The 22368-nt window shown below is 42.6% G+C and overlaps 1 protein-coding gene and 2 non-coding genes across 3 annotated transcripts in view; 1 reads left to right on the plus strand and 2 right to left on the minus strand.

The window, feature by feature from the left end:
• Window positions 1–22368, minus strand: part of SLC35F2 (solute carrier family 35 member F2) — an 82220-nt gene that overhangs the window by 41002 nt on the left and 18850 nt on the right. The window lies entirely within an intron of this gene.
• Window positions 509–702, minus strand: LOC142447413 (U2 spliceosomal RNA). Its single transcript, XR_012784127.1, has one exon. It is a non-coding gene; the product is annotated as a U2 spliceosomal RNA (small nuclear RNA).
• LOC142447764 (small nucleolar RNA SNORA76) lies at window positions 13668–13797 on the plus strand. Its single transcript, XR_012784417.1, has one exon. It is a non-coding gene; the product is annotated as a small nucleolar RNA SNORA76 (small nucleolar RNA).

Raw genomic sequence — 22368 nt, forward strand, 5'->3', positions numbered from 1 at the left:
CTTACTTACATCTGGCTCTCATCACCTGATGTCCAAGTCTTGGGACTTGAGCCAGACGTCTGCCACCCTGCCTTCTGACCTTGGGATACTTTAGCCAGCTACCCAGTGTCTAACCTGCCAACTTGGGATGCATCCGCCCCTGCAGCAACTGAGTCAGAACCCTCCAGCCTAACATCTGCCACGCAGGCTTGGTAGTTGCCAGCCTCCACAACAGTGTGAGTTGCTTCCTTGGGACGCCATCTACAATTACATATAAGCTTCACTGGTTACAGCATCAAAGTCTACAGTCTACAGCACCAAAGAACAACTTTAAAAAATGATCTTATTTGGAGGTAGCAATCAACTCATTATTTTAAAACCTGGTAAATAAAGAGAAAGTCACAAACATTCTTCCTGCTCTTCCTATTCAAATTGTGCCTCGGGTAATCAATACAGAGGGGAATTTGGATAAATATCCTGGATAATAAATTAAGATGCAATAAGACTAGGATATCATCAAGCCCTAGTAAAAGAATTGATTTAGGTAATACATATCAATAATTGCTAACATCACAAAAACAGAAAGAGCACGAGGTACCTCCTGGGAGAAATAAACAATAGTTATGTAATATTTTGCCTCTCGACCCCACCCCACTTCCAAAAGAGATATTACTACGGTCATATTTTCTACACTTGATCTTAGCCAAAAGGCTGAGAAACGATTATGGCTATATTTTCTAAAAGCCTTTTTATTTTAAGATTAATACCAAGATATTTATGGATGAAAACATGAAACCAAAGATTTGTTTTACAATAATATGGGAAGTGGGGGGAGATAAGGAACATCAATATCACATGAATTGATCAATTTTTCTTTTTCTTTCCTTTTTCTTTAACGTGTTTGAAACTTTATTGGACAAAGTATCCCATTCACCAAAACCTTTTTGAAGAATATAAGACACCCAAGTAAGTGAACAGATGGTGTGGAAACTGGATGTTTTATGATCATGATTTTAAAATACTCCAAAAATGAAAGCTTTTTTTTCCACTTTGTCATCAGACTGAGCTGACTGATCTGGCAACCATCAGATGGATTTGTAGACCATGTACCACTAGCGTGGTTGGGTTCTTTTCCCCGATGGTGCAGTGGTGAAACGCTTGGCTGCAAACCAGTGGCTCTGTGGGAGAAAGACGCGGCAGTCTGTCTCCACAGGGCGTATGACGTGGGAGGGCTAGATGGCCAGAATGCAACACTAAAACCATTCAGTTCCACAATTTTTCTTTGATGGCCATATTTATTCATGATTAAGATTTTCAAAAAAAATACCACATGTGTTTTGTTGTAGTTATAATTATACAAACCAAGTGTGGCAAGAACTCATTTTCTCTTGCTTTCAGAAATGGTTGTGTCTGATTAATTAAAAAAGAAATTCGGTTTTACTTAAATGCAACTTCGAGAGAGTTGAAAATCTTTCGAAAACAGAAGACTTCTAGCAGAAAAATAATTAAAAGAATTTATGTCAAAGGAAAACCTTCAAATTGACCACCTCAGCTGAATGAATATCAATGTTTGGCTCCACAGGTGGGCTACAGGCTCCGAAAGGGCAGAAACAATGTGATATTCATCTTGATTGACCCAATCTGTGACTAAGAGAGTAGGTACTGGTGGTTGTTATATAATCTGTTGTCAACTTGCAACTTAAGAATGAAGGGGTGGAGTTGACCCTGTCAATCAGGTTGCAGCTTCATGACCTCATTTGGAGCTGGTAAGGAGATAAATAGCTCAGTGGAGGTGAGGCACTCGCTGACTCCCTGGGAGACATTCCTGTTGACAAGCTACATGGAGCTCTGCTGATGGAAGCCAGAGCCTTGGAGCTGGAGGAGCCATGTGGAGACACACACCAGCACTAAGATGCTTCCACCACCACTGGATCCACAAGACTTTCTACCCACTGGCCTGTGATCTTCCTGCATTCAACTTCATTGTATGTGTTACATGAGACTTAAGAGGAATTTACAGACTGGTACTGGACATATGGGCTAATATTGGATTTATGGACTTGATCTAGACTAGGTTGGGATGTTTTCTTAATGCATAATTACTCTTTATATAAAGCTATTTCCTATACACATGAGTGTCTATAAATTTGTTTCTCTAGTACACCCAGAGTATCACAGTACTCAATATTGGCTGATTGAAATTCTTGAACTTGAAACAGTGAGAAAAATAAAGAAGGCCTTCTGCAGCTTCTACTAGGCCATCAGCAACAGGTGCTCCTAGAATGGATCCCAAGAGCAATCCTGCAACAGTGCAGGTTGGAAACATGTCACCCACGTTGAGAAAGCATCCAACTTAAAAATTAAAATGCCCCACCCCCTATCATGACCCCAGTTCTACCTAAGAAATCTGGCTAGACCAGAACATGTGCACTGGTACAGATAAGAGTTCTTGACGCAGAGAATCCAGGACAGATAAACCCTTCAGGAATAATAATTGGAGTAGTGATACATTGAGGGTGGGGGAAGGTGGGGGCTGAATGGGGGAACCAATCACAATGAAACTGTCATTAAGTGGGGAGACATTTACTCAGTTCACCAAGTAACTTCCTATCTTGACCTTCCCAACTTGGCGTTTCTTTGAGGATGGCCTTGCGTGGTGAGCTCTCATGATAAATAATTAAAATTATTTTCAAGGACAAATATGACTTTGAGTAACAAGATCCACTTTATCAAGAGCCTGGTCACCCCTAAATGAACCCATCATTGATGTTCCAGACTTAAAACACTGAAACATTCTAGTGATGGACAGAAATCCAGAGGTTCAGGTTTCTAGCTGCTATAACTGTAGAAACATGTTCACAAAGTTTGCTACAACCATAGTCTGGTAATTAATGAAGTAAACTTTCTCAAAAAGTCATCCTGTGTTGGGCTCTAGTTTAAACTGACCCCTAGTCTTGGAATCACGCGTTCTGATGGCACGGGCCTGCCTGATGCCCACCCTGATGAGAGAACACTGAAGAGATGGGTGAACACTGTAGCAGAGTGGGGTGCTGAAACCGGGCAATGCTCGGCCACGAGAAGGAAGGGCATCTGAGGTCTTACAGCATCTTTGTCTTAAAATAAGCAGTCCTCGAAGTGAGGCAGCAACTAAGTCCACACAGAAGAAGCACGCGAACCAATGCGATCCACAGACTGAAAATCATAAAATCCAGAGAGGAAGAAAGAGGACCAGAGCTGAAATGCTGAACACCTGGTTCGCAGAAGGCTGTGGATAATAGTGGAAGGCCAAAATGCATCTGCGGGACCTGCGCTCAGATTAAGCCTCCCGTGACACTCCTCTGACTCCAGTCCAGGGATGTAAATAGCCTTGCTGCCAGGCTGAGAGCACGGCAAAGGCATTGACGACTGAGGTCGCGAAGGTAAAAGGTAACAGCCTAGCATTGTGGCCCATTTTATTTATTTTTGTTTCTTTGTTTGTTTTAAAACATTTTATTAGGGGCTCATGCAACTCTTATCACAATCCATACCTACATCAATTATATAAAGCACTTCTGTACATTCTTTGCCCTCATCATTTTCAAAGCATTTGTTCTCCACTTAAGCCCTTTGCATCAGGTCCTCTTTTTTCTCCCCTCCCTCCCCACTAACCCCTCCCTCACAAGCCCTTAATAATTTATAAATTATTATTTTGTCATATCTTGCACTGTCCGACGTCTCCTTTCACCCCCTTCTCTGTGGTCCGTCCGCCAGGGAGGAGGTCACATGTAGATTCTTGTAATCGGTTCCCTCTTTCCAACCCACTCACCCTCTACTCTCCCAGTATTGCCCCTCACACCCCTGGTCCTGAAGGGATCATCCACCCTGAATTCCCTGTGCCTCCAGCTCTTATCTGCACCAGTGTGCAACCTCTGCTCTATCCAGACGTGCAAAGTAGAATTCGGATCATGGTAGTTGGGGGGAGGAAGCATTTAGGAACTGGAGGAAAGCTGTATTCTTCATCGGTGCTACATCGCACCCTGACTGACTCATCTCCTCCCCTAGACCTCTCTGTGAGGGGGTCTCCAGTGGCCGACAAAAGGGATTTGAGTCTCCACTCTGCACTTCCCCCTTCATTCACTATGGTAAGATTTTTTTTTTTCCTGATGATGCCTTATACCTGATCCCTTCGACACCTCGTGATCTCACTTGCTGGTGTGCTTCTTCCATGTGGGCTTTGTTGCTTCTGAGCTAGCTGGACGCTTGTTCACCTTCAAGCGTTTAAGACCCCAGAAGCAATACCTTTTGATAGCCAGGAAGCATCAGCTTTCTTCACCACATTTGCTTATGAACCCATTTGTCTTCTGTGATTGTATCAGGGAAGTGTGCAGCCAATGACATGATTTTTTGTTCTTTGATGCCTGATAACTGATCCCTTCGGAACCATGTGATCACACAGGCTGGTGTGCTTCTTCCATGTGGGCTTTGTTGCTTCTGAGCTAGATGACCACTTTTTTATCTTCAAGCCTTTAAGACCCCAGACACTATATCTTTCGGTAGCCAGGCACCATTAGCTTTCTTCACCACATTTGCTTGTTCACGCACTTTGGCTTCAGCGGTTGTGTCGGGAGGGTGAGCATCATAGAATGCCAATTTAGTAGAATAAAGTATTCATGCATTGAGGGAGTGCTTGAGTAGAGATTTTGCCCCATTTTATAGTTGTTTCGGTTTTTAATAATTTCTGCTTTCTTTTCTTTTTGGTTTTTCTGGGTCAGTATACAAAATTTAATTGTATTACTAGGTATAAGCTAACAACATCAGAAACTGAAATTTTAAAATTTTTACAAAAGTTTTAAAAATATTTTTTAAAATAATACAAATTTGACAAGAGATGTGCCATATATAGAGATAAATTAAATGAAATTTAAATAAACTGCTTTCTTTTCTATTAAGGTTTTTCTCTGATTGATGTATTTTGTTTTGCCATTGTTATTGTTGTTTTTTCTTGGTTGTGCTTTGTAAAATTTTCTGTATATGAAATTCAGGATACGTAAATCTCTATAGAGAGAAACTGGATTAATAATTACCTCGTAATGATTGGGTAATAGATCTATGTACATATACATTTATAGGTTTAGTATTAAGGAGGCAGATGGATATTGGGTCTCTACTCAAGTATACACCCTCAACAGAGAACACTTTGTTCTATAAAATTGGCATTCCATGATGCTCACCTTCCCAACACGATCACTGAAGACAAAGCAGCTGCATAAGCAAATATGGAGAAGAAAGCTGATGGTGCCAGTCTATCAAAAGATATAGCATCTGGGGTCTTAAAGGCTTGAAGATAAACAAGCGGCCATCTAGCTCAGAAGCAACAAAGCCCACATGGAAGAAGCACACCAGCCTGTGTGATCATGAGGTGTCAATAGGACCAAGTATGAGGCATCAAAGACCCAGAACAAAAAAAAATCATATTGTGAATGAGGGGGAGTGCGGAGTGGAGACACAAAGCCCAGATGTAGGCAATTGGACATCCTCTTACAGAAGGGTCACGGGGAGGAGACATACAACTTTCCGCTAGTTCTTTAATGCTTCTCCCTCCTGCCCCACTATCTTGACCCCAATTCTACCTTACAAATTTTTCTAGACCAGAGGATGTACACTTGTACAGGTAAGAGCTGGAAACAGAGAATCCAGGACAGATAAACCCCTCAGGACCAATAATGAGAGTAGCGATACCAGGAGGGGAAGGGGAAGGTGGGGTGGAAACAGGGAATCGATCACAATTATCTACATGTGACCTCCTCCCTGGGGGATGCACAACAGAAAAGTGGGTGAAGGGAGACGCCAGACAGGGCAAGATATGACAAAATAATAATTTATAAATTATCAAGGGTTCATGAGGGATGGGGAGCGGGGAGGGAGGGGAAAATGAAGAACTGATGCCAGGGGCTTATGTGGAGGGCAAATGCTTTGAGAATGATGAGAGCAATGAATGTACAAATGTGCTTTATACAATTGATGTATGTATGGATTGTGATGAATTGTATGAGCCCCTAATCAAAAAAAAAAAAAAAGAAAGAAAAAAATGTCCACACCGTGGGGAGTTTGGTGACAATAACAAAAATAACTATCCTAAAATTATAATACCTAGTGAATTTCCTTATATTTCTGAAAGTAGCTAAATATTTTGTCCCATTGTCTTAACAATATCATATTGAGCATCTTAGACTAGAGTATAATAATAAAATCAATTTTGCAATATTTTATAGCAAAGCAATGGCTTGTTAAAAGCAAGTTTAGTAGGTCTATACCTACCAAATAATCTACTTCCCAACTCTCCTAGTTGCTGGAAGTGCTTCATTCTATTTTGAATCTGGGAATAAGAGCGAGCCTAGGCTATGGGTATACGTGGAAGAGGGAGATCGCAATTATTTAGAGTAACTGACTTACAAATCAAAACACCCAATTAAATGAGCTTTAACAGAACTAGAGAATCTAGGTGGGATCACGGGGTGGGATGGGGTTGTGTTAAGGGAACTTTCTTTTTCATTAATTCTTTTATATATGCCATGTTTTCTATAAGGAGAAATATATATTAAAAATCTATATCTTTTTTTTAATCAATTTCTTTTTTTTTAATCTACTTCTTAAAAGAACCAGGAAAGTGAAGGGCCCAGAAGAAGACACTAGGAATAACCTTAGGAGACGTCTACTGATGTCATGCTGAGTTCTTTGCTAAGTCAGAGTTCCTCCCAGCTCTCCTTCCTGCCCTACGCCCACCAACCTCCTCCTGCCCACGATGCTGTTGACAATTCAAGGTTTCCAAACTGCTGACTTAAAGCTCCCTGGACTTGCCAATGGGTCGTCCATCATCATCAAGTATTATTTATTTATTATAGTCATGCTAATGGATGCCACATCAGAATACCTTACTTTATTGTTTCTTATAGTGCCGCTCAGCTTACAAAAATTGTACTGTGACCTATCTAACCTGATTTTTCATCCATTCAACACCACTGTGGGGTTACAGACTAGGAAACTGAGGCTGAAAGAGGTTAAATGAATCACCTAATTTACTGCTCAAAGGAGCGGACCCCGGTGCAGAATACAAACCACACCCCACACTCCGACTATAGGTAGACTGCTTTTGCTGACCTCCCAGGGGGGTGGACAACAGAAAAGTGGGTGAAGGGAGACATCGATTAGTGTAAGACATGAAATAATAATAATAATTTATAAAGTATCAAGGGTTCATGAGGAAGGAGGGGAGGGGAAGGAGGGGAAAAATGAAGAGCTGATACCAAGAGCTCAAGTACAAAGAAAATATTTTGAGAATGATGATGGCAACAAATATACAAATGTGCTTGACCCAATGGATGGATGGATGGATGGATGGATGGATGGATGGATGGATGGATGGATGGATGGATGAATTATGATAAGAGTTGTATGAGTCCCCAATAAAATGACCTTTTAAAAATTAACCAAGATACACGGAACTTCTGTTCAGGGAGAGCATGTAATTTTGGAATGGATATGTGTGATGGTTGAAAAACTAGATGAACATAATTAATGTCACTGAAAAAATGGGTTGAGATTTTTCCAGGACATTTTATGAATTAATATTTAAATGTTGACAATGATCCAACCATTGGTGGTTGCCTCCAGTGCATGGCAAGTCTAGATATGTTAGAATAGAATTGTACTCCAATGCTCCAATGGGTTTTCAGTGGTTGACTTCTCCAAACTAGACTGCCTGGAGAGCAAATGCTTTGAGAATGATTGGGGCAGGGAATGTATGGATGTGCTTTATACAATTGATGTATATATATGTATGGATTGTGATAAGAATTGTATGAGCCCCTAATAAAATGTAAAAATAAATTTTTTTTTAAAAAACTAGACTGCCAACTCTTTCTTTTAAGGCACCTCTGGGAGTATTCTAACCTTCCTGTTGGCAGTCAAGTGGATTTGCCATCACATCCTCCGTGGATGGCAACCAAGGTTCACTGGTCTTACTGCTTTATGCTCTGGCAGTATCACCTCAAAAAAACAGCCCCCAATGCCATCAAACCCTGAATCAGTGAATGCGCTGCCTTGAGTGGCAAAGGGGACTTTGCAGATGGAAGTGTGGAAATGTGGGAAGTGGTGAGAGATTATAGTGGATTATCCAGATGGGTTCAATCTGACCACATGAGTCCTTAGAAGGCAGAAGCATGTGAGTTCAGCTGTGTTCAGAGAAAAATGTAATTGTGGACCAATAATCAGAGAGAGGTCATGTTGCTAGCATGTATGCTGGATCAAAGGGCCACAGGTGGCTCTTAGAGGCTGGAAAAAGCCAGAGCATCCAGGAAACAATGCAGTTCTGTCAAGACCCTGACTTTAGCCCAGTGAAACTTGTATTGGATGTCTGACCTACAGAACTGTCGTTCTGAACCCCTGAGCTTGTGGTAATTTGTTCATGAAACTAACAACCCTATGCCAACAACGTCAACAACAACACTTCCGTAAAACAATGCTTGAGTCATAATGTTACAACAGGATTTGCATTCATCTCAATGAATTTCCTTGGTAATGAGATAATTTTATCAAATTAACAGAGTATATTAAATAATTGAAGACAAGGCTGATCAGGTGTCCACCTGGATTAAAATACTTCCATCATATGCTACAAACCACGTGTGGTAGTTACTTAATCTGGTGTCAATTTGAGGATTAAGATGTAGTGGTGGGGTCTAGCCATCAATCAGGATATGGCCCGTGAGGCTCCTGTATGGGCCTGGCCTTCTCCTGGGGATTCTGGGAACTATGGTATTTCCTCCGTGGAGGCAGGAGACCCTCTCTCTCTAAGCTCATTCCCTGGGAGATGCTCTGCTCTCAAGATACATGGCACTATGCTGATAGACCCTGTGCCCTGGGACCTGGAGGAGCCACATGGAGACCTTGCCAGCGCTGAGATGCATCTACCGCCACTGGATCCACAAGATCCACTGGCCTGTGATCTTCCTGCATTCAGTGTCACTGCATGTGCTTCCTGAGTCTGAAGAAGACTTTATAGATTGGTGTCGAATATATGGACTAATATCAGACTTATGGGCTTGATCTGAACTGGATTGAGATGTTCTCTCAATATTAAATTGCTCTTGTATATAAACCTCTTTCTTATACACATAGGAGTCTCCCTGGACTTGTTTCTCTGGTGTACCCAGACTAACACACCATGGGATCAAGCCAGAAACTACTGAACTAGTTTTGTGCAGGCTAGCAAGAATTAAAATTATTAATCCCATGAGTTCTTCTACATTATGCCCTATACGACTCATAGGCAGTCAAGAATATATCTACTTTCTCATCCTCTATCTCCTAACAGGGAGGAATTTAGTACCAGCTATCACATCTCAGGTTCTTATAGATACTAACTCAGTGGATTCTTAAAGGTGGGTATCATATGACCTGTAAGTAGGTATCATATGACCAGTTCAAATCTTTTAACCAAGTCCTTATGTGAAATAAACCACAGCATTAGATGTAACCTCAAATAAAATCCTGTGTTCGTTCCATTTCACCATAGTAAAGGGAATATATATATATATATATATATATATATATATATATATATATATATATATCAATCACTGGGAGTAAAGCTACTAAGAAAGGTGCCAGTCCAGAATAGGATCTCTAACTTTCAATTGAGTTGCAACGTCCCAACCCCATTTTCCACATTCTGCCTACAGTGTTTCAGAGTCTGGATCATGTGTCACTAGATGATTACACATGTGGAGCCTGTGTCATGGATATTTTGTGCATCGCCCTTACACACTCATGCAATAGCAGGTTACAGTAATAATAACGATGCACCCTGTGGGCCAAGCATTTCTCTAACAATTTAATTTTCCTAATTCATCCAATCCTCCAACCACTCATGAGGAAGGTATCATTATCACTATTTATAGATGACGAAACTGCGGGGCAGACGTATGGAGCACTTGCCCAAGCCTGCACAACTAAGAGTGTGGCTCCAGACCATGAGCTAGTAATCACTGTTACACTGAAAACACCTTTTCTTGCATCTGCAAGGGTTCACAAAACCCTTCCTTCTCTCCCAGGAAGTGTAGGTATCAGCAGGGGTCAGGTGCTAGACAATAAGCACTTAGACATACTGTTTCATTTCAATCTCTCAAAAATTCTTGTAAAAGGAGGACTGTAAGTCCAATTGTACTTTTGAAAAAGCTGAGGGTTAGCTGGTGAGGAGTTAACGCCCCAAGGTCAGAAAATCCGTTTCTATTTTTTCCAATCCACATAATAGTAATAATAATAGTAATAATAAAAAGGATAATTCCAATCCACATACAATCCTTTGATAATAGTAATAATAAAAAGGATAATATTGTTATTCCATGCCAGAGAAATGGATACGAATTGTCCTATATTTCCAACCATGACAATCCACTTCTGAAAGAATTAACCACTGAGAGTTGGAAGAATAGCAGCAGAGCAGCTCCAATACTGGGTGGGAAACGGAGCTCCTGGGGCGGAAGGCCCTCCACGGTGCTCAGACTTAGGGATGACGGTGAGGAGAGCACGGACCAGGCAGCATCCCGTTCTGCTGTTCATACACGGTCACTCCGAGTCAGAACTGACCCAACGGCACCTACCAACAACCTTTCACCTGGAAGATCTGAGTGTGTGTGTATGTGTGTGTGTGTGTAAGAAAGAACTTTAATGTCGTTGTTAGGGGCCATCAAGTCATTTCTAATTCACAGGGACCCTATGTACAACAGAATGAAACACTAACCAGTCTGAAAGAAATCACACACGATCAATGGGAGGTACATAAGACAATGTTTCAAAAAGCTCTGTTCATCAAGGGATCAATGGGAGGTATATAAGACAATGTTTCAAAAAGCTCTGTTCATCTAGGGTTCATGAGGGAGAGGGGAGCGGAGAGGGAGGGGGGAAAATGAGCTGATACCAAGGGTTTTAAGTGGAGAGCCAATGTTTTGAGAATGAAGGCAACGAATGTACAAATGTGCTTGACACAAGGATGGATGGATGGATTGTGATAAGAGTTGTATGAGCCCCCAATAAAATGATTTTTTTTTAAGTTCTGTTCACAATAGCAAAGAATCTGGAAAAAATCCGAAAGCCTAACTATAGAAAGGCAAAACTCCGTGCTATTCAATGACTCTATAAGAGTCCTGAGACTATATCTTGACAGGAAAAGATTGCCTCATCGTTCTCCCTTAGGTTTGAACCACCAACTTGGGGTTTGGCGATCCAAAGCTTAACCCACTGTACCACCAAGGCTCTATAAGAAATGAGTTTTTCAAAAGGATGAATACAAGGAAGAAAAGGGTAGTGGGGTCATGGGGCATTAATCCACCCAAGGGGAGGGTATTGTTTATATCTCCACAGGGAAAGTGGGACCAGACTTCAACCCAGTGCCGCAAGGTGTGAATGCAATATCCCGGCGTGGAGTAGGGAACCAGTGGAGAGGTCTGGGAGGCTGGCCCCAGCACCATAAATTAAGTGGATTCCTGCCCCTCCCCCAAAAAGAATTTGTTCCAAAGGACGACATTGACTCTGCAGCTCCGGGAGATGAACATATATGATCAGAGCACACGGGAGCAGATGAAGGGGCAGGAGGAGAGAGTGGAGCACAGCCTGGCCCACCAGGCCGTGAGGATGATGTTTCTGAGTAGAGCAGCCAGTCCACAGAGAGAACAACATGGCTGGCCCCACTATGAGACATGATGCCAATCAGTGACTAAGGGCGATACAGGGGACTGCACTGGAGACACAGTGTGGGAATTGCACTTGACCTGATCCCACCACACCGAGGCAAATCACTGGGGGAGTGCAGCGGAACAGCAAGGGAATGGAGTGGCAAGGTCCCCTGGGAATGCTGAAAGTGGACTTTGGGGCCAGGGCGTGGTGCCCCAACAGACTGGACTGGAAAACACTCCTAAGGGCCAGCAAACGATCCCTGAACTAACTACAAGCTTTTCTCTTGTGAAAAAAAAAAAAAAAGAAATGAGTTTTTAAAAAACTCACTGTCATCGAGTCAATTCAGACTCATAGTGATCCTGAAGGGCAGAGAAGAAATTCCCTTTGGGTTTTTGAGACTGGAGTAGAAAGCCTCATCTTTTCCCCAAGGAGTGGTTTCCAACCACTGACGTTGGGTTTTCGAACTGCCAGTCTTGCGAGTCACATCCCAATGAGTAACCTCCAGGGCTGCTCGTGTGAGCAGGTGTTGTGACAGGAAATGCTACATAGCAGGCAAAATGAGTGTTCTACAGCATCAGGGGACAGAACAGAAGAATCTTGGCAATATGGTATACTGGGAGGAGAGAGTAAATCCCCAAAGAGTATAAGAGAGGGCTCCAAACGATTCACGGAAAAAATCCCTTATCTTTTCATTCCATTTTTCTATGGATATTTTGAAGCCCTCTCATAGCATATCTATTTTACAAAGTAAAAACTGAAAATATATAACATTTTGTTATAACTATAAAGAGAAAGACAACAGCAAGGCAATGATAAAAGGAAGATTTAGCATAGTGATCATCTTGGATTGAAAGGGGCATGGAATGGGCATGGCAAATATACTACAGGGATTCATTTATTAAGGAGTTCTGATGGTACAGTGAGTTTGAGTTTGGTTTGGTGATACAATGGGTTATTTCATTTTCAAGATTCTAGTTTTAGGGTTGATGGTGTGTATACAAGCACTTGCTTCATAAATGATTAGGGCAAAGAATGTACAGATGTGCTTTGTACAATTGATGTATGCATATGTGTGGATTGTGATAAGAGTTGTATGAGCCCGTAATAAAATGTTTTTTAAAAAGTGAGCCATTCATGAGGACTATGATTAGAGTATGTCATGAGCTAGGGATGATTTTGATTAGTCCACTACTGCACAATTGGAAAGACTGTATTCAGTCAGTTTGACTAGAGAAACAAATTCAGTGACACTCAGACACGTAAGGAAGAGTTTTATATCAAGAAATAATCATATATCAAGAAAAATATCCCAGCCTAGTTGAACTCAAGTCCATTACTCGTCCGTAAGTCCCTCTTCAGACAGGCGCAGCCCCATGCAGTGATGCAGAAGGCAGGAAGAGTCCCGTGGATCCGAGGTCTAGGGAAACACGGCAGGGCTCCAGCAGCTCGCAGGACCAGTGGCAGAGGCAGGTTGGGGGAGGCTCCCAGGGCCCTCCTTATGAGAAGGCCACACTCCAACGCGGCCTTACTGACAGCTTGGATACCACCCTACACTTTTCTATATCTTCAAGTAGACATCAAATTATCTACCTACCACAGTAGCCCTGGTGGGGAGAAAGTTATGAAAAATTCTTAGACATAACCAAATACCTTGAGAGAATGAGTCCCTGGGCCTGGGGGGCTCAGGACTATAGTTTCGGGGGATACCGAAGTCAATTGACATAACATACTGTATATATGCGAGTATAAGCCCACCCAAATATCAGCCAGGGCACCTACTTTTACAACAGAAACTGCATTAAAATATGCTGAAGAACTCGGCTTATATACAAGTATATACGGTAGTTTATCTACCAAGACAATGTTCTATGTCCTACTTTGATGAGTAGTAACTAGGGTCTTAAAAAATCTCATGAGCAACCATCCAAAGTGCAAATGTTGGTCTGTTCCCATCCAGAGAAAAGAGTGAGGAAAGGGCGCTGCCTTTGAACCCGCCGTGCCTGCTCGTGGCGCAGGGGGTTAAGCTGCAGCGCCAGAGCAAGTGCTGGCGCATAACTGGGGCCGCCAAGCCTCTGCAGGTGGCCCTTTTAACCACATGCAACATGGAAAAAAAAAAAGAGTGAGGAAAATTGAAAGCCACATGGAAACATTTCGTTCTGTGGACTAAGGGAGGACCACAAAAACATCTTTCTTCACAACCCTGAGACTAGAAGAACTAGATGCTGCCTGGCTCCCACTCCCAGCTTCTCTAAAAAGGATCACAGCAGAAGGTCCTGGGCAGCATGAGAAAAACACATGAAACAGAACTCAAGATCATGGAAGAGGCCAGGCTTACTGTGGGATAGAGACTGTTGGAACCTCCAATACCTTAGTCATTCTTCTCGTCAGGAACTGACCTCTCCTCTGCATTAGAACAATCAACCATTTGAGATGCAAAGGACAGCATCTACCCAGTAGGGTTAGAAAAGGAAGAATGGAACAGGAAGCAAAGGAAGGAAGTGGGATAAATGATGACACTATGGGAATGCATGAGTTGAAACAACGTGAATTAATTGTTGAATGGAAAACTAATTCACAATAAAAATTTTTGAAAAATAAATGGAACTCTGGTGGCCTAGTGGGCTAACCCCAGGTCAGCTGTTTGAAACCATCAGTCACTTTTAGGAAGAAAGTTGAGGCTCTCTCCTCAAGTAAGAATTTGATGGTAGTGGGTTTTAGTTTGGTACAATTGTGGTCTAAAAAATCGATTCTATCTCTTTTGATAGCCGGGCACCATCAGCTTTCTTCACCACATTTACTTGTTCACCTGCTTTGGCTTCAGCAGTTGTGTCGGGAGGGTGAGCATCATTGAATGCCAATTTAATAGAAGAAAGTATTCATGCATTGAGGGAGTGCTTAAGTAGAGGCCCAATGTCCGTCCGCCACCTTAATACTAAACCTATAAATATAGACACATAGATCTATTTCCCCATCCTCATATATATATATTTGCATGTACATATCTTTGTTTAGACTTCTATAAATGCCCTTTGCCTCCTAGCTCTTTCCTCTATTTTCCTTGACTTTCCTCCTGCCCCATAAGCGGCCATCTAGCTCAGAAGCAACAAAGCCCACATGGAAGAAAACACCAGCCTGTGTGATCACGTGGTCCTGAAGGGATCAGTTATCAGGCATCAAAGAACAAAAAAATCATATCATTGGCTGCACACCTCCATGATACGATCGCCGAGGACAAACGGGTGCATAAGCAATTGTGGCAAAGAAAGCTAATGGTGCCTGGCTATCGAAAGATATAGTTTCTGGGGTCTTAAAGGCTTGAAGGTGAACAAGCTACCATCTAGATCAGAAGCAACAAACCCCACATGGAAGAAGCACACCAGCCTGTGCAATCATGAAGTGCCAAAGGGATCAGGGATAAGGCATCCTCCCCCCTAAAAAAATCTCACCATATTGAATGAAGGGGGTAGTGCAGAGTGGAGACCCAAAGCCCATTTGTCGGCCACTGGAGATCCCCTCACAGAGGGGTCTTGGGGAGGAGATGAGTCAGTCAGGGTGCAATGTAGCACTGATGAAGAATACAGCTTTCCCCCAGATCCTGGATGCTTCCTCCTCCCCAACTACCATGATCCGAATTCTACTTTGCAAGTCTGGATAGAGCAAAGGTTGTACACTGGTGCATATAGGAGCTGGAGGCACAGGGAATCCAGGGTGGATGATCCCTTCAGGACCAGGGGTGTGAGAGGCGATACTGGGAGAGTAGAGGGTGAGTGGTTTGGAAAGGGGGAACTGATTACAAGGATCTACATGTGACCTCCTCCCTGGGGGATGGACAACAGAAAATGGGGTGAAGGGAGACTCCGGATAGGGCAAGATATGACAAAATAATAATTTATAAATTATCAAGGGCTCATGAGGGAGGGAGGGGGAAAAAAAGAGGACCTGATGCAAAGGGCTTAAGTAGAGAGCAAATGCTTTGAAAATGATGAGGGCAAAGAACGTACATATGTGCTTTATACAATTGATGTATGTATATGTATGTATTGTGATAAGAGTTGCATGAGCCCCTAATAAAATGTTTTTTTAATTTTTATATATAGTAAGATATAATCTTATTTAAAATAAAGTTACCATTTTCTATCTCAAAAAAAAAATAGATGCTGCTCCAGGTGGAGGGGCTGTAGCCATGCTGGGACATTATATATTCTCTGGGACCCCTGGGGTACAAATAGCCCTGTGGCAGTTACAGAAGCTCTTGTCAACTTGAGTGAAGCGGTGGAGTCTAGTCTATCAATCAAGCCATAGCCAATGAGGCCTCTATGTGGGCATGGCCTTCTCCCAAGGATTCTGAGAATTCTTGTCTTCCTCCATGGAGGCAGGAAACACGCTCTCCCTACGAGACATTCCTGCAGACAAGCCACATGGAGTTATGCTGATGAAGCCAGAGCCCTGGAGCTGGAGGAGCCATATGGAGACCCGCCCCAGCACTGAGATGCTTCCACCACCACTGGATCCACAAGACTTTCCACGCTACTAGCGTGTGATCTTCCTGCATTCAGTGTCACTGCATGTGTTTGGTGAGTTTAAAGAATTTATAGACTGGTATCAGACATATGGGCTAATATTGGACTTATGGGATTGATCTGGACAGGGCTGGGATGTTTTCTCAATATACAATTGCTCTTTTAGATAAACCTCTGTTTTTTTAAATCATTTTAGTGGTGGCTCTTACAGCTCTTATAACATTCCATATATCAATTGTGAGTTAGTTAAAGTTTATTGTGCCAACCTGGCTGATAAACACATGTGGGGTTAATTGAAGGGAGGAGAGAGAAATGGCTTGGTGAGCCTCGCCTTTCTAGTTCTCAGGTCTCTTGCTTTCTGATGGTCGGACCAGGGTGCAGCTGCCTTAGCCAGTTCCCTGTTTCAGCTGGCAAGGCTCACTTCCTGCAAGACATCCCCAAGGAGAAGCTGCATGGACCTACCCGGATGCAGCTCTGGGTGCTGGAGCAGCCATGTGAAGACCCCTGCCAGTGCTGAGATGCTTACACATTCACTAATTCAGCTTTCCTCAATGTGTGTTTTGTGAGCTGGAGGAGGACTTTGTGGACTGGTGTCAGGCATATGGATTAATGTTGGACTTGTGGGCTTGAGCAGCACCGGGTTGGGATGTTTTCTTAATGTACACTTACCCTTTATGTAAAACTCTCTCTTAAACATATGAGTTTCTGTGGATTTGTTTCTCTAATGTACCCAGACTAACACAAATTGTATCAAGCATATTTGTACATATGTTGCTATCATCATTTCCAAAACATTTTCTACTTGAGCTCTTGGTATAAACTCCTCTTTTATTCCCTCTTTCCCCTACCCTCACACCCAATTACAGATTATTATTGTTCTTTTGTATCTTACACTGCCCATTGTCTCTCTTCACTCACATTTCTGCTATTCATCCCGTGGGGGGAGAGGTGGTGCTATCTATCCAATCTTGTGATGGGTTCCCTCTTTCTCACCTTTTCACTTTCTTGACCAGCCCCCTACACTCATGATATCACTACTCCCATTCCTGTTCCTGAGGGGTTTATCTTTTCTGAATTCCATGTGTTAAGAGCTCTTAATCTGTACCAATGTGTGTCCTCCACTCTAGCCAGATTTATGAGTTAGAACTGGGTCATTGTAGTGGCGGGGAGGAAATATTCAGGAACTAGAAAAATGATGTGTGATTCGTTGGTGCTATACTGCACCTTGGTTGAATCATCCCTTCCTTATACCACTTCGGGTATATCCAATTAGCTACAGATGGGTTTTGGATTTCCACTGCACCCCACTCCCCTCTTTCACATCAATATAGTTGTTTGGATCTTTGGATACCTCTTGCCTGATCCCATCGACACCTAATGATTGCACAGGCTGGTGTGCTTCTTCCATGTGGACTTAGTTGCTTTCCTGCTAGATGGCCTCTTGTTTGATTTCAAGCCTTTAAGACCCCAGATACTATCTCTTTGGATATCCAAGCACCATCCACTCTCTTCACCACATTTGCTTATGCTCCCATTTTGTCTTCAGCGATCATGTCAGGAAGATGAGTATCAAAGAGTGCCAGGTTATCAGAACAAAGTGTTCTTGTGTTAAGGGAAGCCTTGAGTAGAGGGCCCAAGTCCAGCTAATATTTTAATACTTACCATATAAATTATGTACATTGGCCTCTATCCCTTTCATTATAAATGAATATATTTACATATATACATGCCTAAAGCTATAAATAGCTTTTGCCAAAACTCTTTCTTATACACAGATGTGTCTCTAGGAATTTCTTTCTCTAGTCAACCTGGACTTACACAAGCCCAGAGTGCAAAATCAAGCTAGAGTTTGCCCAAGGCCTATTATTGCTATTTGTTACCTCGGAGCTCTACAGCACAATCATTAAGAGCATAGGTTCTGGGGCTAGACTTCCTGGTTGTGGAGGAAAGGGAGAGAGGAAAGGGTTAAAAGTAGAGCAGTCTGTTTGTTTTAAATGTACTATAGAGAATTATAAGTAATTTTTTTTCATGGCAAAATCATCAGGGCTAACTCTGGGTGGACCATTAAGTAACTAAATGGGTTCACTTACCTGGAGTTGTTCCGTACAAACCAATTAAATCTTTGAGCATTGTTGTCAAAAAATATAAGTAAATTAACAGAGGTAAGTAACGCAATGAACAAATAGTTCTATTGAATTGGATTTGGAATAATAATGCCTATTAGATAGTCAATTGCTTAATATGGCCCTTCTAACCATAATCCCTTTTATGATGTATTGTCAATTTTAGCCCCTGTGACTGTGGCTATAATCCCATTTTGGAAGGCATTCTGTTATGTGATGGACAGGATTAAGGTGGGATGTGTTCTGAGTCTCCACTTTACCATACCACCTTGGGGTACGGACTGCTGGAAGTCAAAAATCACACCTTCGTCAAAACCTTCCCTTTGTGTCCTCAGATTCCTGACTGAGCTTTAGCCGCAGCAAGACCTGCTGTGACTTTCCGACATTTGGGGCTTTGGGCTCTGGACCTGCATTTGGCTCACCTCTGCCTAACTTCAGGTCCTGGGACTTCAGTCTATCGCCTGACCCGATTTCACCAGCTTCCGCAGCTGTGACTGAGAAAGATCCTACAGACAGGTACCTGAACTTCGGGGTTGGGACTTAACAGCACCAACAGCCCTGACAGTCATGTCCTTGCAGCTTCATGCGGTCCATGCAACGCTGCAGCAAACTGGCACGTGGAGGAATATTCTCAGAGGAAGGGGTTCGCATCAGGTAAAATGGAGACTGGTATAATAATCTTTGAAAAGTGTGGCATTTGGGACATCTCTGATCATCACCCCCTTGAGACTAGTCTGATATTAATTCTTCTAAAAAAATCATGACCACAGCCTAAGCTAATATGTTTTCAGTTTCCTGAAAGCTCACGTATATGGAACAATGATTTCTCTCCAATGAGCCTCCATAAATAACAATATCAGGAAGCTTATGTGGCTTTTTAATAAAACTACATATACAATAACCTTGGGAAGCAACTGGCTTCTTCCGCAGATAACAGTTACTCATCAAAACCTTTGTGATAATTCTTCATCATAGACCTATAGCCCTGTGTCTTTGGTAAACCTCATTTACCGAAAGTGGTTGCAAACAGGCTCTTGCTCTTCTGAGATAGAAAATCGACCCTCGAAATGGGAAAGCTGCTACCATTTCAGTTCTGGGCCCGGTACAGTGGTGTCTACAAGGGACTTCAAAGATAAATGAAGGAACCCTAGTGGTGCCGTGTTTAAGGGCTCGGCTTCTAACTCAAAGGTCGGTGGTTGAGAGGCGCCAGCTGCCCCACAGAGAGATCTGCAGCTGTGTGCCAGGGAACCGCTGTGGGGCAGTGCTGCTCTGGGGTTGCTATGAGTCAGCATCAATGCCAGGACAACAGGGTGGGTTGGTTTGGAGCCTAAAGATACAGAGGAGGAATACCCAACCGGAAGGAGTCCTGAAAACAGGCTGCCAGAGTTGTGGCTGTCCACACAAGTCTTAAAGGGTAAGCAAGACTGAGTCGCCACGAGAAGAAGATGGCTGGGAAAACACTGAAGAAGGGACACACGCACTGGGGTGGAGACCCAGACCATGGTGGGTGCAAGGGAACCACAGGATGTAAGTGTCACCTGAACACAGTGAGTTGGGCGCTCAGGTGGATGAGCCTGGAAAGGAGAGCAGGCCAGTGATAGAGGGCCTTGTCATTCCTGCCAAGCAGCTCGGGTTCTGTGTGGTAACCAAAGGACTTCAGACTTGTTCTAGCGTACAGAACTCTTTCCAATCAACACCGTGCATAAAAGTCCAACTATAAAACAAGCAACAGCAACATAGCCTGCCTGGTGGGTGTCAGATGGCCAGCCAAGAAGCCTATCAGAGCCTACTGTCGGCTTCACGTGGGCTCTGTTGAACAAGACTAAAAAATCAAGTGGATAGAACTGTATAAAGATGAATGTAAATGAAAGGAGGACTCCTGTTATATGATGAATTCTCACTCAGTAATAACCACTGCTTAGCATGAGGAGCTTTGATGGAACAGTGGAGGTAAGCATTTAACTGCTAACTCAAAGGTCAAAGATTTGAACTCACCAACCGCTCCATGGGAGAAAGATGTAGTCATCTGCATCCATGAAAAGTATAGCCATTGGTTTGGCCCTCTATCACTGGCCTGCTTTCCTTTCTAGGCTCATCAACCGACAGGGAAGTTCTACTCTGTCCTGCAGGGTCACTATGAGTCGAAATCAACTTGGCGGCCGTAGGTTTGGTTGAAGTTTTTTATTGGTACCTTTAATTTTACTTGGCATCACTCTAGTTCCTGTGCAAGAAGATGTGTAGAGAGGAAGGGGCAAGGCTAGAATCTGTTACAAGAATCCACGTGAGAGTGGTAGAGCCTGAACTGAAGTAGTGACAAGGGAGTGAAAAAGAGACTTACCAAAAGATGTCGTTTCTGCTAACCGAGGTACTAGATATACGCCATAGTTCAGGCCATGAGAAATTGGAAGTACGGTTTTCTGCTAAAGCATACACAAGCAACCTCCGCACCTTGTAGTAGAAATTCCTTTCAGCTTAACCAGAAGGAATGGTCTTGTAACACAAAGAATGTGGCACTCCACTAAGTGTGCTGGGTTTCATCTCAAACTCACCTGTAGCCATTGGACTTAAGTCTGAAACTCTCTAGTGTGGGAAGAAACAGATGACGACCAAATGCACAGAACTGTCAGGCAATGACTTTGCTTCGAAACTGCTGCCCAATAACTGGTGGCCTGGAACTACCATACACTTCTTATTGCAATGCCCTCCTTGCTTCATAATGACATATATTAATCTAGTAGGTGTGACTGTGCTGTGAATGAATATTAATAGGATATTTGCCCTATCACCAACCTCTGTTGTTTGTGTAAATAATGTCCAGTCACTTAGGAGTTTAATCTGTACAAACAAACCATTCCTGTGTTATGGTTCATAGCTGGCCTATACTTGTAAAATTTCCTTTTCTCGACAGTGTTTTAAATTCTATATCATTGGATAAACTAATGAAACGGTCAATGCATAGTGGTTATGCATTGGACTGCTAACCGCAAGGTCAGCAGTTCAAATCCACCAGCTAGCTCCACAGAGGAAAGATGAGTCTTTCCACCCCTATGAGGATTTGTAGGCTCTGAGGCTCACAAGGGCCATTCTACCCTTCCCCATATGGTTACTATGACTCAGTATTGACTGGATGGCAGTTGAAGTGATGTCCCTAGGGGATGATTGATAATGTTCTCTAACATAAAAAGAAAATGATTTTGCTAAGGTGAACTAGAGACATATATAAACCACAGATGCATGAATGGATTTGGGGCTTGCAGTTATGCACTTAGGATATAAGAACAATTCGGTCTTATGAGAGGCCCAGCTCGTTGTTCAACCTCATGAAGAGATCACTGAAGATATGGGTGCCGTAGCCAAGTACAGTGAAGATACCAGATGGTTCCTGGATTGTAAATATCAGAGAGAATGGTAGCTGGGTTTTAAAGACTGGCTTTTAAACAAGCAGCCATCTAAGTGGGAAGTCAACTAAGTCCACATGGAAGAAACACGCTAGTAAGTGTGATCCAAGGCTAAATAATATCACGCAAATCTAAAGCAGGAAATGGCATCGGGGCTTAGCGTGTGAGCATCTCGTTTGCAGAAGGCTGTGGATGCCAAAGGAAGCTCAGGATCCACACATGATTTAAAGCTCTGGTGAATCTCCTCCAATCACAGTTGAAGGATGTGAATTGCCCTGTTATCAGACAGAAAACACTGTAAAGTCAATTATGGCAGACATAGTTAAGTCAAAATGTAATATCATTTGATCTCCTTTTTGACCCATTTTAAAGCTGTCTCAATTAATAAAAAAAAACATGAAGGAGAAATCCTCATGCTCTAAGCCCCAGGTGGATCCCCTCTGACCCTGAACCAGGATGTGAATAATCTTGCTCACCTGCAGAATGTATTGGAAGCAGACTGTTGCAGATGCCCTTAGTTAGATGATCCATTTAAATTTGCTCTAGTTTTTAATGTTTTCTACTTCCTTTTTAATTGAGGTTTTTATCTGTTTGCCTTTGTTACTCCTTTTCATTTTGTTGGGGGTTTTTTTTAAC

This window comes from Tenrec ecaudatus, chromosome 4, assembly GCF_050624435.1.
Source record: "Tenrec ecaudatus isolate mTenEca1 chromosome 4, mTenEca1.hap1, whole genome shotgun sequence".
Lineage (NCBI taxonomy): Eukaryota > Metazoa > Chordata > Mammalia > Afrosoricida > Tenrecidae > Tenrec > Tenrec ecaudatus.